This window comes from Pipistrellus hanaki, assembly GCF_964339955.1.
Source record: "Pipistrellus hanaki genome assembly, chromosome: 12".
NCBI lineage: Eukaryota > Metazoa > Chordata > Mammalia > Chiroptera > Vespertilionidae > Pipistrellus > Pipistrellus hanaki.
In genome coordinates, this window is record NC_140514.1 from 34,829,768 (window position 1) to 34,848,177 (window position 18,410).

Genomic DNA, 18,410 nt, shown 5'->3' on the forward strand with positions numbered 1-18,410 from the left:
TTTTCTCAAAGGGACAAAAACCCTGCTTGTTTTCGTAGTATGCCTTTCCTTTCAAGATACCGACGGTATCAATTTGATTTAAAAAAAAAAAAATGTAGGCATGAGATCTGAAATAGAATTCTGAAGTGCAAAGAAATGTAACCTACACTCAAAGTGAAAAGCTAGAGACCACTTACACCAGCATAATTACTTGAATCCCCCCTCCAACCTTTCATGCTAAAATTAGTGAGCATTTTCAGTTTTCATATGCAATCACTTACTGTCCTTTCCCCGCTATTAGTGTTTCAAAAGCAAGGACATTTAAATGAAGAAAAGAACTTTAAGCCCTCTGTTAATTTGACACTGAGGATCCAATCCACTGAAATTGACAGAAGTGTCCTCTGATAACCACCATTGTCCAATAGTTCAGCTTCTCAGAAGGGAGGACTCCATGGGGAAGGGGTTGATGTGACTCCCAGTCTCCCTGTGGTGTCCCTGGAGAGAAGGGGATCTTTCCTGTACAAAGTTACTTTCCAGACCTTTAGAACAGGGGCCCTCTGGCAGATAAAACTACCCAGAAAGCTGGTGTGTGAATATCTGATCACTTTCCCACTCGCTTTACTGGTAATTTAGTATCTTCTGAGTCCTTTCAAAACCCGAAAGGATGAATTGTTACAGGACATGCAAACAGCTCAGAACCTGCTAGCTTTGAGAAGCAACAGCAAGCAACTTGCTTGTCTCCAAGTGTCCCGGTTCTGATTAGACAAAGAGAGAGCAAAAGGATGAGAAACTGCCTATAGCCCGGACTGGTGTGGCTCAGGAGTTGAGCTTCAACCTATGAACCAGGAGGTCACAGTTTGATCCCCAGTCAGGGTACATGCCCAGGTTGTAGACTCAGTCCCCAGTGGGGAGCATGCAGGAGGCAGCTGATCAATGATTCTCTCTCATTACTGTTGTTTCTATCTCTCTCTTCCTCTCCCTTCCTCTCTGAAATCAATGGGGAAAAAAATATTTTTAAAAAAACCTATAAAGAATTATAAGCTGCAGTCCTGGCTGGTGTGGCTCAGTTGGTTGAGTCTTGTCCCCTGCAGCAAAAGGTTGCTGGTTGGATTCCAGTCAGGGTACAGGAGGCAGCCAATCAATGTTTCTCTTTCGCTCTCCCTTCCTTTCTCTAAAATCAATAAAATAAAATAAAAAACATGTTTTTTAAAAGGATTATAAACTGCAGAATACGTGTGCTTCACTTATGTAAGATTCATTTACTAAAGGGGGTGAGAACTGCCCGAGTGGGTCCATAGATTTTTACCCCCCGGAGCGGGCACGATGGTTTATAGCTGGACTCCATAAAACAGTAGCGGGAGACACTTTTTCCCCAGCTACTCAAAGCACTTGGCAAACTCCTCAGAACGATTCCCTCTCACAAAGGAATGGACAGTTGTTAGCTGTTAAGCTGCAGAGCCCATCCGTTCATACTGAGGTTGAGGATCTCTGCCCAAGTAAAACACGACCGTGGTCTGGACGTCAGTCAGAAGCGCAGAGGCGCCCAGAAGGCAGAGGCAAGCCAGGGTGTCTCCCAGCAGAAGAGAAGGGAGGAATCAAATCATTTTTTCTGCCACATTTTACCTCCATCCCTTAATACCGAGGGAACCTGATCACACCCGACTTCTGCCACAGCCGGGCAGACCTGGACATGTTTGCAATTCAGGTCGAATGAGCTTTCCTGGAGTTCACAAGCATACCTCAGCTTTTTCAGCCACTCCTCCCCTCTCCCCTGCCACTCTCAAGATCACCGCCCCCTCTTCTGTCTCTGCCTTGGGCCTCCCCTCATGCTGGGAACGGGGTGGTAGTTGAAAATTAAAAGAGCCTACTTCATTCTGATGAAAGTCAAATAAAAATTTATGGGGGGAGGAGAGAAGGAAGGAAGGAGGGATAACCTCTCTTTGCAAGACCAGTTTCACTGTTCATTATAACCAAATAATGTCGATTTAATTCAAAACATTTATTGAACAGCTCCTACACGCAGGCTGTGGAAACCAAACAGACAGCAAAAAACATCCAGAAGTGAGAAACGGAGAACAAAGCTATTGAGTCTTTGGATCCCGGCAGGATCACCTTTGTAGAAGGGAAGAAGGGTGACCCAACCCGGAATCATGTGGTTTGTATAAAATGAACATCCAAAGGAGGGAGGGAAACCAAACCTTCATTTAACATTCATTAAACTTACAAATATGTCAGCCAGGAGGGACTAAGCGAGTCATGTACACAGAAGTTTCAGGAAACTTCTGATTCGGACACCCTGTGGCTGGAACGGAACATGTGAACTTTAAAAATTTTTCCTGAGGCAATTTTGACCTGTGTCTCTTGATAAGAATAGCAATAAGCAAGTAGTTCTCAATATTAGCTGATTAATAAATGTCTTGTATTCAAAATATACAAAGAACTCTTAAAACTCAACAATAAGGGGGGGAAGCAATTAAAAAGTGGGCAAAGATTTCACCTTACCAACAAAGATATTCAGATGGCAAATAAGCAAGTGAAAAGATGTTCGACGTCATTTTCCATTAAGGAATTGTAAATTTAGACAACAATGTGATGTACTAGGCAGCCACTAGAACAACTAAAATCCAAATATCTGACAATACCAAATGCTGACAAAGAGAGAGAGCGACAGCAGCTCCCACTCGTGGCTGGTCGGAATACAAATCGGCGTAGCCACTTTGAAAGATGGTTTGGCATATAATGTGGTCTCCTGGACATTAGAGAAACAAAACTAAGGTAGTATGAAGAAAGTACGGACTCTAGTTAATAATATTGTGTGCATATTGGTTCATTAATTGTAACAAATGTAACATACTAATGTTAAGATGTTAAACAGAGGAGAAACTGGGTGTGAGGTATATGGGAAATCTCTGTACAGGCTTCTCAACTTTTCTGTTACTTTAAAACAATTATAAAACATAATGTTTATTTCTGAAGACAAAACATCTGTTATATGAAGGGATAAAATGAACAAAAGATATAGGAAAGCTCTCATTAAAACTACAAAATACTGCAAGGAGAAATTAAAGAATAGCTAAGTAAAATGAGATATACCATATTCATGGCTCAGGAAACCCCTTAATGTTAAGATTTGTCAATTCTCCCCAAGATGATCTATAGATTTAATATAATTCCTATAAAATTTCAGGAACCATATAATTTCACTCATATATGGGATATAAACTGAAAACAACAAATAAACAAACAAGAAAAACAAACCAAAACTCATGAACAGACAACAGTATGATGGATACCAGAGGGAAGGTGGGTGGGGTGTAAAAAAGGGAAAAGGGGGTCAAATATATCATAACAGAAGAATATTTAATTCTGGGTGGTAAACACAAAACAATATATAGATAATGGATTATAAAATTATATACTTGAAACCTACATAATTTCAATAACAATGTCACCCCAATTTAAAAAAATATATTTAAAATTTTTCAGCAGGTTTTTTTGTAGAAACTCACAAACTTTTAAAAATTCACATAAAAATGCAAAATACCTATAATAGCCAAAACAATTTTGAAGAAAAAATCAAAGCAAAGTTGGAGAACTAAAACATACTTGATTTCAAGATTCCTTTTAAAATTACAGAAATCAGCTGAAACTGGTTTGGCTCAGTGGATAGAGCATTGGCCTGTGGACTAAAGGGTCCTGGGTTCGATTCCGGTCAAGGCATGTACCTTGATTGCGGGCACATCCCCACTAGGGAGTGTGCAAGAGGTAGCTGATCGATGATTCTCTCTCATCGATGTTTCTAGCTCTTTGTCCCTCTCTCTTCCTCTCTGTGAAAAATAAAATATATTTTTAAAAAATAAAATTACAGAAATCAAGACAGTAGACAAATGATTCATGAAACAGAAAAAAGAGTTTAGAAATAGACCTACACCTATAAGGACAACTAATTTTTGACAAAGTACAAAGGCCATTGAGTGGGAAAAGGATACTCTTTTCAAGAAATGGTGCTGGAACAATTGAATATTCAAATGTAATTAATTTTAATCCATACCTCACTCCATACAATAATGAACTCAAAGTGGATAATAAATCTAAATGTAAAAGCTAACATTACCAAACTCATAGAGGAAACAGCTGTGTGACCTTGGGTTTGGCACTGGCTTTTTAGATGTGAAACTAAAGAAAAAATAGATAAATTGGACTTCATAAAAAAAAAATTTAGCAAGACAGTAAAAAGACACCCATATAGTGGGAAAAAATGTTTGCAAATCATATATCTGATAAGGCATTTACACCCAGAATATATAAAGAAACTCAATAGAAAACAAACAAGCCAATTTAAAAATGTACAAAGGATTTGAATCGACATATCTCCAATTAAGATACACAAATAGCCAATAAGCACATGAAAAAAATGTTCAATATCTTGAATCACTGAAATGCAAATTAAAACCACAGTGAAATAACACTATAATGTAGTGGAAAAACAAAATTTAAAAGATTGACAGTACCAAGTGTTGAGTAGGATCTGGAAAAGCCTGAGCTCTCAGACACTTCTGGTGGAAATGGAAAATGAAATAACATCTTAGGCAAATAGTTTGGCTGTTTTCTAAAAGTTAAACATCAACATACCATATGATGCATCCATTCCACTCCTGGGTATTTACCCAAGAGGAATGAAAGCATGTGACTATAAAAAGACCTTTACACAAATGTTTAGAGCAGCTTTATTTATAATACCCCAAAACTGGAAACAACCCCAACAGCCCATCAACAGGTGAATGGATAGACAAGATATGGTATAGGAACACTACTCATCAATACAAAGAAATAAATGATTGAAAGATACACATGATGATAGGGAGGAGTCTCAAAATAATTATACCACATGAAATAGCCGATCAAAAAAGGAATACAATATGTGATCCCATTTACATAAAAGCATTTAAATTGCAAACTAATATATAGCAACAGAAGGTAGATGAGTGGTCCTGTGGGGTTAGGAAGGAATTGCAAAGAGACAAGAGAAAACTGAAGGTGATGGATATACCCACTATCTTGACTGTGCAAATGGTTTCTTGGATTTACATATTCAAGTCAAAAATTATCAAATTGTACCTTAAATACATGATCTTTATTGTAAATGAATTCTATCTCAATAAAGCCATATTTTTAAAGTGTGATTTTCAAAAACAGGTACATACAGCTGGATCAGACATTTGAGGAGGTCATTTTCCCCTCACCCTTATTTCTCCCCCAAACAGCAGACTATTACCAGGTAACCCCAGGAGAGAGAGACTCTTCTATCATATGCTCCTGTCCTCAAGGTCCTTTCCTCCCATTAAGTCCTCAAAAGCCAGGAATGGGTGAAATATCTCATGGAATAATAATAATCTTAGCTCCATTTCTATAAGCCATCCTATGCTTGCTAACCCACATCCACATACATGATCTAATGTTTTGTTTGACCTTATTTGTATGCTGTACATCGGTGGGTATTATGTCATGTGGCCATTTGACAAGCTAGAGAACGTGGACATAAAACAAGAAAGCTCAAGAGCTTTACTCAGAGCTTGAACTGGAAATGAAGTTTCCCAGCCAAGTCCAATGCATTTTGCAGGGCACTGCTTGCTGTGTAAGTCAATCCATCGCCTTACTCATAGAGTAGAATTAAGAGAAGGAAGGCTGAGCAAAAGGTGTCTCACTGCTTCTGCTACACTCAAGGAGCCCATTAGCACCCCTTAATGGCATTCCACATGCTCAATTCCAATAGGTTCCATGAATCCATCATTTTTGTTTGTTATGAGCTCCTGGAATTGAAGTAAACTGACTGATAATCAATTACAGTTAACACTTATCAAGTTATTTATTGAGTTAGTAGTTACTGCATCATTGCATACTTACTAAAAGCCTAGGTGGAGGCTACAACTATGATCCTCTCCATTTGACAGATGCGGAAACAGAGGCACAGAGTTTCAGTAGCTTGAGCAAAGTCACAGTTGATATGTGCAAGAACTGGGGTTAGAACTCAGTGTATGACTTCAACGATTCATTCTATGCTCTAATAATGTATTTCATGGAATACATGCAAATTAGGACATCCCTAGATTGTGCTTAAATAGACTGAAAAGCCATAAGTTAAATTGGAAAGTGCAGTGATATGCCTAATGATACAATTTAGGACCTGCTGCCCCACAACCCCCATCCCCATGGCTGGAGTGAGGCCCTGGGAAGGCTGGCAGATGCAGATAGAGAAGAGGGAAGGAGAACTGGGCTTCCCAAACACCCTTCCCCTTCTCCCATGCTTTTGTTTTGCTACGTTCTATTTTTATCATATTGGTGCATGGCCTTCCAAGAGTCATAATTTGAATAAAAAGAAGATCAAAGGCTTGAATGGCTTCAGAATTCTATTTCTCCATTTGCCTTAATTGTTTAACAAAGAACTGCATCTCTCCCATCCCAGTTCCTTATTCTTCCTAAAGAGGAGAACCAGCTTTAAAAAAAAAATCAGTAGTGCTGTTTTAGCTATTCTCCAAATGTGAGTGGTCCCTTGAGCAAGTTAACTTTTGGGAGGGTTCAGTTTACTTATCTGTAATAAGAGGGTTAACCTGAGATGCACTTCTAGCTTTGAAATTCTATGATCTCATATCTCTCTGTTTCTTTCAGATAGGAATTTGAAATTTTCAAGGTATTTTCTTTTTTTACACTTCATGGTGGGAAGGATTCCTCTTCCTCTTTATATGCCTCCTCTTGCTGTTCTTCTAAATCCTATGATGTATCCTATGATCATAGTAGCATTCTTTACAAGAGCCAAGATCTGTAAACAGCCCAAGTGCCCATCAGTAGATGAGTGGATAAAAAGGTTGTGGTTGCCAAAACTGGTTTGGCTCAGTAAATAGAGTGTTGGCCTGTGGACTGAAAGGTCCCAGGTTCAATTCCTGTCAAGGGCATGTATCTTGGTTGCGAGCACATCCCCAATAGGGGGTGTGCAAGAGGCAGCTGATTGATGATTCTCTCTCATCGATGTTTCTAACTCTCTATCCCTCTCTCTTCCTCTCTGTAAAAAGTCAATAAAATATATATATATATTTTTTTAAAAAACTGTGGTACAGTTACACCATGGAATACTATGCAGATGTTAAAAAAAAAAAAAAAAAGGATCTCTTACTCTTTGAGACAGCATGGAGGGACTTGGAAAGTATTATGCAAAGTGAAATAAGCCAGTCAGAGAAAGACTAGGATCACATAATCTCACTTATAAGTGTACTCTAATGAACAAAAAATGGAGCCAGAGGCATTGAAGCATGCAACAGATTGACATATTTCAGAGGGTGGGGGGCAGGAAGAAATTAATCAAAGAACACATATGCATAACCGTAGACATAGACAATAGTGTGGTGAAGGCCCAGGGAAGGGATTGGAGTGTGGGGGAGGGGGAGGGTCAATGGGAGGAAAAAGGGGGATATATGTAATACTTTCAATAATAAAGATAATTTTTTAATTCAATGATTTATCGTATGTTTTGGACAAAGGATTCCAACAGCTCCTGGCTGCCCAGCTCAGAGGGAACCCCAGTTGAGGTACAGCTCACACATGAACCAGAAGCAAGGAGGGCTGGGAGTGGCATGGCGAGCCCACATGCATCACTCACTTCCATGGCAACCTTACAGCACTGGGAGGGAGGCAGTACAATGCTGTTCCATCACCGCGGAATTGTCCCAGCCCATAGACAGTAAACCCCTCCCAAACTGCTCCATTGGAATAAAACTGTTAAGCCCAAAGAAATGGATTCCGAATGAGGAAAGAAGTACTCTAAAAGATAATTTTCAGATAGCTAATAAATGTGGAATATTGTTTTAGAAACTTTTAGAATTTTAACAATAGAAATCATGTTCTTAGGTTTCCAGCTCTGTAGAGAAGTCGTCAATAGGGAAAAAAAAATAACAGATAACGATGATAATAATAATAAGGTTAGAAACTAAATTTAAATGTAATTTGCATTATTTGTATCCCCTGGTTTTTCTCTCTTGACAAACAAAAACTACTTGGTATAGTGGAGAAATATAATTCTATTGCTTCAAATTTCCCTCAGAAGAACACAAAAAAACTTTATTTTTTTTAAAATATATTTTATTGATTTTTGTACAGAGAGGAAGGGAGAGAGATAGTTAGAAACATCAACGAGAGAGAGTCATCGATCAGCTGCCTCTTGCACACCCCCTACTGGGGATATGCCCGCAACCAAGGTACATGCCCTTGACTGGAATCGAACCCGGGGCCCTTCAGTCCCCAAGCCGACTCTCTATCCACTGAGCCAAACCGGTCCCAGCCACAAAAAAACTTTAAAGAAAAATATGTGGGTTGGTGGACCTACAAACCAGGAGATCTGGGTTCAATTTCTGCTCAGGGCACAGGCCCAGGTTGCAAGCTTAATCCCCACTATGGGGCGTGCAGGAGGCAGCCGGTCAGTAATTCTCTCTCATCATTGATGTTTCTAACTCTTTCTCCCTCTCCCTTTCTCCTTGAAATAAATAAAAACATTTTTAAAAAGGAAAGAAAAATAGTGACTTTTACATTACCAGGAAATAAAGATTTGAAAAAGGGGGACAGGCTTCAATATATTTTTATTGCAGTTTTAAATTATTTTAATTATTTTTTTAAAAAAAAGTAAGAATTTTTTATGTTGAAATATTCAACCTTAAAACTGCATCAAAAACTAGACTTTAAATGTTTAAGTGCATTATTTAACTTTATATTTATATAGGAGTAAAAAGAGTTTGAAACTAGAATGAAGATATTCAACTCTTTTAAATCATATTTATAATTGCTTCAGGGCATGATTAAATTACTTACTTTTTTCTGTATAAAAAAGGAGATTCGTGACTTTTAGAAAATGATCCTTAATGTCAGAAAACAATGTGAAGGAAGTAGTTTATTATATTCAATATGCACAAATAATACACAATAAACCAGTCAGTTCCAAGGGAGAAGTAGGTTGAAATAAACTAATAGCACAATGCAAATCATAGTCCAAAATTAAATTAGAAAGTAAAATTCAAGTAAATGCTACATTTACCAAAAATTAAGAAAAGCATTAGTATTATTTATAGTTTTGGTAATATAGTATTTTATCTGTATGGTTGACAGTACATTTTAAATATTTTCTTATAAAAGCAATCAACTTTAATGTTTTTAAAAGGAAAAATAAAAAACTACAGAACTGGTCATTTTCTATGAACACTCATATATACAATAGTTTGCTTAAATGAAAACATATGATACTTGTGCAACCTGCTTTTTTCACTTGAGAATATATAATACTCATCCTTCCTTTCATGGCATATAGATTGCTTAATTTATTCATAGTTGATAGCATCCTATTTTATACATCTACTGTACTTTAATTAAATAACCTATTAATACACTTTTCTATATTTTACATTTTTCCTCTATTAAAAAAAAACTTTAAAAAAAGCTAAAACAAAATTCCTGTACATATACCTTTGTTCACTTGTGCAAGTTTATCTATTGAATAACCAGCTTCTCTAGAAAGTTGAGTTCAAGAATGGATATTTAAAATCTTGATAGATACTGCTTCATTGTCCTCAAAATGTTGTCACAATTCAAACACTAAGAATGTATGAAAATTTTGTTTCATCTGCCTTTCACCAACAATTGGGTCTTCCTAATATTTTTCATTCTTATCAAACATATGTGAGATGACTCATTTTTTTAAATTATGGATGAAATCGAGCATTACTCTTATGAGTATTTATTACTTGACATTTTTCTCCTAAACTTCTCATTCCTTCTTATGTTCACTTCCCTATTACATGATAGGTCCTTTTCTCTCTAATTTGCAAGATACTTTTCATGTTGAGGAAAACAGCCTTTGTCTGTGTTGCAAACCACCACTCCTTAATTTGTTGCCTTTTCATTTTGGGTTGATTCTTTGTACAGTGCAGAATATGTATCTTTTATCCAAATATCCTTGATGCATTTATTTAACAAATATTTATTGCGTATTTACTATGTGTTAAGGGTACGATAGACCAATACCAGACCAGACCTCGTTGACCCTGAATTGACCTTAACACCACAGGAGAGAAGCAAACCTTGATCAACTAATAAAAAAGCACAGAATTTCAAACAAAGGAAAAGTACCAGGAGCAATTTTTCCTCTATAGCTTCTAAATTGTCCATGCTATATACTTCACACACCATAATTACAGCTAGGGGGATTTTTGTTTGGTTTGGTTTAAACAAATGTGGAATTAATTTCAGGATAGAGAGTAATGTCGAAATCCCCCTTCGCGCGCTCAGTCTCTCTCTCTCTCTCTCTCTCTCTCTCTCTCTCTCTCTCTCTCTCTCTCTCTCTCTTCTCTCTCTTCCTCTCTCTCTCTTTAGTTTATTAACAAGATCATGTATCCCCCAGTGCTTTGATATGCCAAATTTATCACACCCCAGTTATTACTTGAGATTACCTTACTCTATTTTATTTCACATCTATCTATATCTGAATTGGTATTATACTGTTCTAAATGTTGTGTTTTCATAATTAGTTGTAATTGTCCATAAAAATTACAGGATGTCTTTGTCAAGGGTTCAGAAGCCTGGGTCTTGGTTGCGGTGGGGTACAGGGGAGCAAAAGTAAAATTAGAACTAAACATCCCAATGGGCTATTATGCCTGTTTAGACTCCAAGAAACTCCTTCTCACATCCTTAAAAAGGCAAGCTGCTGAGGAGGGACAGAATTAGAGGATGTTGTTTTTTTAGTCCAGGGGTAAATAAGGCCTTGAACATCCTTACTAGTACTCCTGCCCTGGAGGTGACCTGGGCCATAAAAAAATTAATATTTTTTCTATTAAGACCTAGTATTCTAACTTCCACATATGCATCTAAAAATGTAGGAAATGCCCTAATCAATTTGGCTCAGTGGATAGAGAGTAGGCCTACACACTGGAAGGTCCCAGGTTTGATTCCAGTCAAGGACATGTACCTGGGTTGTGGGCACATACCCAGTAAGAGGGTGTGCAGGAGGCAGCTGATCGATGTTTCTCTCTCATCTATGTTTTTAACTCTCTATCCCTCTCTTTTCCTCTCTGTAGAAAATCAATAATTAATATATATATATATATATATATGAAATCTAACATACACACACACACACACACACACACACACACACACAATGCCCTCAATCTTTATTTACAATAGCAGGGGGAAGGGAGACTAAATATCTAAAAATAAGCAGTACTTAATATATGATGGTATACTTAGGCTTTGTAATATTGGGCAGATATTAAAAACAGATAGCCATAGCCAGTCTGGCTCAGTGGATAGAGTGTCAGCCAGCAGAGCGAAGGTTCCTGGGTGCGATTCTGGTCAGGCTCTTCCCTGGCCTGGGCCCTGGTCAGGGTGCATGTAGGAGGCAACCAATCAATGTGTTTTTCTGACACTGATATTTCTCTCTGTCTGTCCCTCTCTCTTCCACTCTCTAAAAATCAATGGGAACATATTCTCCGGTGAGGATTAAAATATATATATATATATATATATATATATATATATATATATACACAAAATGTATGTAATAATTTGAAAAAAAAGATTTAATAGAATGGTAAGCCAAAGCACATAATTCTATAACAACACACATCTGAGAAAAGAAATTGTTCTTAGCTATGTTCTTAGAAATTGTTCTTAGGATGGAGGTATTATAGATTTTTTCCTTCTTTTTCTTTAACATTTCTTTTTCAGTAGTATTTTGATAAATTAATCTTTAACTTCCTGGTGTGTTTATCCAATCTTTCAAATCAACACAATTTTAACATGATCAGAAAGGGTTGGGGGAAAGGCGGAAAGGAGACAATCATTACTGAACTATCTAAGCAGTTACACACACTAAAAATGATGGAATTCTCTTATTTCACCTGCCATACAAACTTCAAAAATTTGAGGCCTGAAATATGAATCATTTTTCTCATTTCTTTGTTAATTATCAGAAATGCCTCTTTAATCTTTGAAAGTAATAAAAGTTCATGAAATGCTTGATGAATTTCCCCTTGCTGTGGATTGAGGTGGGGATGGGGAGCCATTTTCATTCAAGGTGACTAGAGATCTCTAGAACAACTTCTGAAATAAAGTGAGGGGCTAAAGTGATACAGGAACTGGCCATGTAGGCCACTCCTCCTGGTCACACACTACCACAGAACCCCACCCTCCCACATCTCTCTGGATCCTCTTTAATCCCAATCCTGGCACATGGGTAATCAATATAATTGGGCTATCGCAGGATTTGTTCAGTGGATAGAACATCAGCTTGCAGACTGAAGGATCCCAGGTTCCATTCTGATCAAGAGCATATGCCCAGGTTGCAGGCTCAATCCTTACTAGGGGGCGTGCAGAAGGCAGTCAATCAATGATTCTCATCATTGATGTTTCTACAATATCTCTCTCTCCCTCTCCCTTGCTCTCTGAAATCATTAAAAATATACTTAAAAATAAATAAGTTGGTAATTGCACTAATTGATTAATGAAAAGTAATGTCTAGGTTAATCCACTGAAAACATGACAGATCATTTCTAGTGCTTGCTAGTATACATTGTGTATCAGTTCCATGTTTTGCAATTCTTTTTGTTTAGCTGCATTTAAAATAGCAAATGTCATCAGCTGATTGTGAAATCCAGTCTCTAGAAACTGGGACAAATCTCATAGTCCAAGTTGGTTCCTAGCTTAAAATTCAAAGTCTCCTATGATCCCATTCAAATTAATGACATGCCGTGTTCAGTTATTAATTATGCAGCTGCTCCAAAATGGCTAATGGCATTGTATAAGACGCATCCTCGGAGAGATTTAGGTCTTTCTGCCCTGCCCTTAGTGCAGCACGAGAGCACATTGCTCTTCCGTGTAATGTCCCATCAAAGTCTGCAAATATTAACTATATTTTAATAAGTCCCCTTGGATGGGACTTTTGCTCATGGTGGGGGAACATGAGGAACCTTGAGTACAAAGTAATTTGCAAAGTCATTAACAGTGTTTCCTACCCAGGTGATAGCTCAGAGGAGATTTAATTGGATAAAATTACCCCATTCTAAGAATAATACCTTGTACTTTATGTCACAATTACCATGTAAGAATCTTCAAGAGATTTATGAACATTGATTAACCATCAGAACGCCATTTTGAAAGAGACAGTATTGACATTATTTTACTGAGCCCAGAGAGGGATAGTTTCCTATTGCAAAGCACACAGCTACCAATAATAAAATAGACCCAGTCTGCAGTGGCTTGATATGGGGACTCTTGTCCTACCCTCTTGGAAATTGCTCACTGCATAACTTACTGTAACTGACGTGGTAGGAGCAAAAACAAGAAGTTTTAGTGTCTCGGGGTATCTTATAATTGCCACAAAGCAATGTATTTCTGATTGTTAGAGTCAGAAAATGCTTAAATCATTTCTCTGGAGCCCCTGATATTTTATCTGGAGAAATTCTATTTATAATTAGTTTGCCCTCCCCCTTTCAGTTATACGAAATTCACAAATCACCAGGACTAGGGGGAATATCAAAAATAGAATCAGGTCCTTTTGATTTCTAGACGAGGTGCCTCCGGCCCAAGAGACAGGAAGGATGGCAAGGGGTCTCTGTCCCAATGATGAGGAGGCTCTCCCGGTCTTGAAATGGCTCTAGTTTCAAAAGATGCCCCCACAGGGCTCTGGAGACCTTGACTGCATCCTTAGTTTGCTGGGCAATTGAGCCTCTTGAGCCGAATGGGCGTAAATGATTCTGTGATAAAGTGAAACTGATAGCAGAAAAATCCGAGTTTTCAGCTCAGTACAATTCAACATAAAAGATATACCAAACCCTAAAGTTTTAATTTGATGAACAACCCTCAATAGACTTGGATGCCACCAAAATGAAATAATGTGTATAAAAGCACCTATCCCAGTGCCTGCCCTCCCCCCCTCCCCCCTCGCGTTCCCACTAGCCCCTCCTGGAATCGGAGTTGTAAAACTGCTGGATCCACAGATCTGTATGCATGCGCCTTGAATCCTGCCGAGTAAGTTCTGTTTGTATCTGCAGAGGCTTCAAGTGCTCTATGAGATGTTTCTTTAGATGCTTATAAATCATTGTGTAAGCTTCCCTCAAAAACAAATAAACATTAAAATGAATATGTGTGCATTAAAGTTCATAATCAATAAAGTATGATCAGGAGTGGAGCTGGAGAAAGCATATACCCACAAACGAGTCAGACTAACAGCTGTCACAGGAGCCTGTGTCCGGAAGGGAAGCCCGACGGGTCCTGAAGATGTGCGCCCCCCAATTCATGAGCACACCCCACCTCAAAGTGGAAGGCCTGCTTTGCGAATTTGAGCAAGACTCCCTCTCTTTATACAGAAAGTCACTTTCTGTTTCTATTTGCTCACCAAGCCCAGGGCAACCAAAATACAAGAATGGAAATCACATTGGTTGTTGCTATTGTTGCTTTTGTTTGATGCCTACCTGTTCAAGTCAGATGACAAATTAATCTCATGAAAATAGGTTCTGATGACACAGTAACCTTTCCTTAATCACACCATGTTGAAAATATCCTTCCATCGGTTATAGTTTTTGAAATTCTGGAAATAAAAAATATGGCAACAATAACAGTGATGTTGCTGACTGGGCAATGTGACTACAGCAGCTTATCTGCTTACAAAAAAAAGAAAGAAAGAAAGAAAGAAAGAAAGAAAGAAAGAAAGAAAGAAAGAAAGAAAGAAAGAAAGAAAGAAAGAAAGAAAGAAAGAAAGAAAGAAAGAAAGAAAGAAAGAAAGAAAGAAAGAAAGAGAGAGAGAGAGGGAGGGAGGGAGGGAGGGAGGGAGGGAGGGAGGGAGGGAGGGAGGGAGGGAGGGAGGGAGGGAGGGAGGGAGGGAAAAGAAAAGAGAAGAGAAGAAAAGAAAAGAAAAGAAAAGAAAAGAAAAGAAAAGAAAAGAAAAGAAAAGAAAAGAAAAGGGGAAAAGGAAGAAATAAAATAAAATAAAAAAGAAACCATGACAAGGCTGATCATTTTTGCTATTTTCTTTTGGAAGATAAAAAAATGTCTAATATTTAAATCTTGGTCCATCCCTTCTAACATGACAGATAATTCAAACTATCATCCAAAGAGTTCACTATACTGTAGGAGAAAATATTTTGGGAGTGAAGCTATATCTTTTAATATTTCCAAGTTTAAAAAAAAAAATCCTATCTGATAAAAAGCAATTCTGTTAGATAATGTCATATGCAAAAAGGGTACCATATAATTAGAAGTGAATTTAGACAGAAAGACAGAAAGATGAGCTGTAAAAGCAGATAATTAGTGCACTGTTATAATTAGCAAATACTTCTCAATCCCATGGTAACTGTGTCTGAAAAGGACTCCTGCCTGTTAACTAGTACTTCCTCAGAGCAGTTCTTCTCTTTCTTTAAATGAAAAGTTTGAATCGCTGTCTCCTTGAAAGCCAGGCTATCATATGTCATAAACTGATATATGTCTATAATAGTATAGTTTTTAAATGCAAAAAAAATTCCACTATAAGAACAAAACAGATATTATATTTGTGGAATGAAAGAGCTATAATAACTCTATACAATCTTGCATTCTATTTATCATTTTGAGTGTGATCTCTCGAAAAGATGTATTATTTGCACAACAACAAATAACTTGGAAATAAAGAGGAGCCAACATCTCCCAGGGGATGTGGTTAATCAGTTCAAAACGTCTGGCCACAGGGAAGAGGGACACTTTTGGGGGATGTATTCCAGGCGACTGAGTATTTCTAATCTTAGAGGAGATGACAGGAGAGAAAGAAAAAGGAACTCAGAAATTCAAGCAAAAAAAAAACCACTTCTTTTCTCATGCCCGCTCCCCCCAAACGTTTCACGTAATAAAAAGGCCCGGTTATGGAGAGATTTACCATGACTCAGTACACAGCCTTTGAACCCGAACAGTTGTGCGACTTTAAACTTTACTTGCGAAATGGAGATCACAATACGTTCTCACAGGGTTTGGGGGATTAAAGGGAGATATTAGGCCTGAGCATGCTTTGCAAACCGTGAAACGTTTTATTGAATTAGAGACAAAAAAATTAAATTCCCAATGTTATCCCTGAACATCAAAAACTTGTGGAGGTCAGATAATTAACTGCACCTGATGAACGCTGTTCTAAACAGACAGTGTAAAGCCAAAACGTTGGCCGAGCCTTGCCAAGATGCAGACGTTGGTCAGACACTTTCAGTAGATGTGAGGTCAGCTGGGGCGAGCAGTGACATATGGTGACATTGGCGAGAAGGGCGACTTGACAGCAGAGCAGAGAGAAAAGACTGATGTGTAAAACTCACAAAGACTCACCTTTTAGCCACCATCCAAAAAATGCCTGCGACAGTGGAAAAAGCAGGTAAACTTGGAAACAGTGTGTAGACCTCATGTCTTCTTAAAAAGTTTTCGACAAAGCAGTGATGACGGCCTGCAATCTGCATTGATGGCAGTGTATACAGTGTGTAAATGACGCTGAGCCTTTTCCCTCGGCTTACCTGAGACAACAATTCAGTCTTTTCAAGAAGGTCTTCCGCTGAAACCTATTTGGCTCAGTGTTAGAGCGTCGGCCTGCGGACTGAAGGGTCCCGGGTTCTATTCCGGTCAAGGGCATGTACATTGGTTGCGGGCACATCCCCAGTGGGGGGTGTGCAGGAGGCGGCTGGTCGATGTTTCTCTCTCATCAACGCTTCTGGCTCTCCATCTCTCTCCCTTCCTCTCTGTAAAAAATCAATAAAATATATTTTTTAAAAAAGGTCTTCCACAGGAAGGGAATCTGTTGTGCAATTGATTGGTCCCCAAGTGTAGGGAGAAGCCTGGGGAAGCTCCCATTTGTGCTGGCACATGAATGGTTTGATAGAAACCCTTAAGACCACTTGCTGTTCTCCAGAATCATTCTAATGCAGCAGGTACATTGGCCGTGATGCAGTCAGAACTCCCCTCTCTTAAAAAGTTTGGGTTATGCAGCTTTCTAACTACACCCATTTACAATGGTTGGGATGGAAGGATTTTGATAAACAACCCAAAAGAAAGTGATGGGTTAAAAAAAAAAAAATGCTGATGAATACCAAGGAAAGGAATAGACCTTTTTACAATAGAAAGCACTTTTAATCAGCTCCACGGTTTGAGGTAACCAACTGAGTCAGCAGAACTAAATTACAGACTCATCCTATCTAATAAAAAAGTAATACGTAAATTGACCATCACTCCAACACACAAGATGGCTTCCCCCATGTGGACACAAGATGGCCGCCACAAGATGGCCAGCAGGGGAAGGAAGTTGGGAAGAACCAGGCCTGAAAGGGAGGGCAATTGTGAACGATCAGGCCAGCAGGGGAGGGCAGTTAGGAGTGACCAGGCTGGCAGAGGAGGGAAGTTGGGGCAACCAGGCCTGCAAGGAAGGGCAGTTGCGGGGGGGGGGGGGGGGGGGACCAAGGCCTGCAGAGGAGAGCAATTGGAGGGAGGGGGGAACCAGGTCTGCAGGGGAGGATAGTTAGGGGTAACCAGGCCTGCAGAGAAGGATCGTTATGGGCAAACAGGCTGGCAGGTGAGCAGTTAGGCATCAATCAGTGGTTAGGAGGTGATCAGGCTGGCAGGCAGAAGCAGTAAGAGGCAATCAAGAAGACAGGCAGGCAGGAGCCAGCAGTCCTGGACTGTAAGAGGGATCCCAGATTGGAGAAGGTGCAGGCTGGGCTGAGGGACCCCCCCTCCCGCCCCGTGCACAAATTTTGTGCACCAGGCCTCTAGTAGGAAAAGAAAATGGAAAAAAAGAAAAGAGAGAATTTTGAAACAAATTCAGACTATTCCTTCCTGGGGTAAGAAGCACCGAGGAAGGCTCATTGGTCGAGCATCTCAAACAAGTAAGCCCTAAGCATTTAGTGGGTAAGAGTCTTTGAAAATATGTAATATTTTTCTGTCTAAATGAGCTTTGGATAATAATGGGTGCTGGCCAACTACCATAGAAATGCAAAAGTGCAGAATTAAAGAGAGTTACATGCTCAAAGAGAAAAACAACCACAGTGATTCTGTACCTACAAAGCAGAGAACTAAGTGGCTGTGGGCATTTGGTTTTTTGTTTTGTTTTTTTCTTTTAAACATTTTTATTGTTTTCAGAGAGGGAGAGAGAGATAGAAACATCGATGAGAGAGAATCGTTGATGGGCTGCCTCTTGCATAGCACACACTGGGGAATGAGCCTGCCATCCGACATGTGCCCTGACCAGGAATGTAACCATGACCTCCTGGTTCATAGATCGACACTCAACCACTGAGCTAAGCTGGCTAGGCTGGGCTGGGTATTTAGTTCTTGTCACGTCAAGGCAGTGGTTGGCCCCATGTAGTCATGATAGCTAGTAGTGCAACATAGCTGGGAACTTA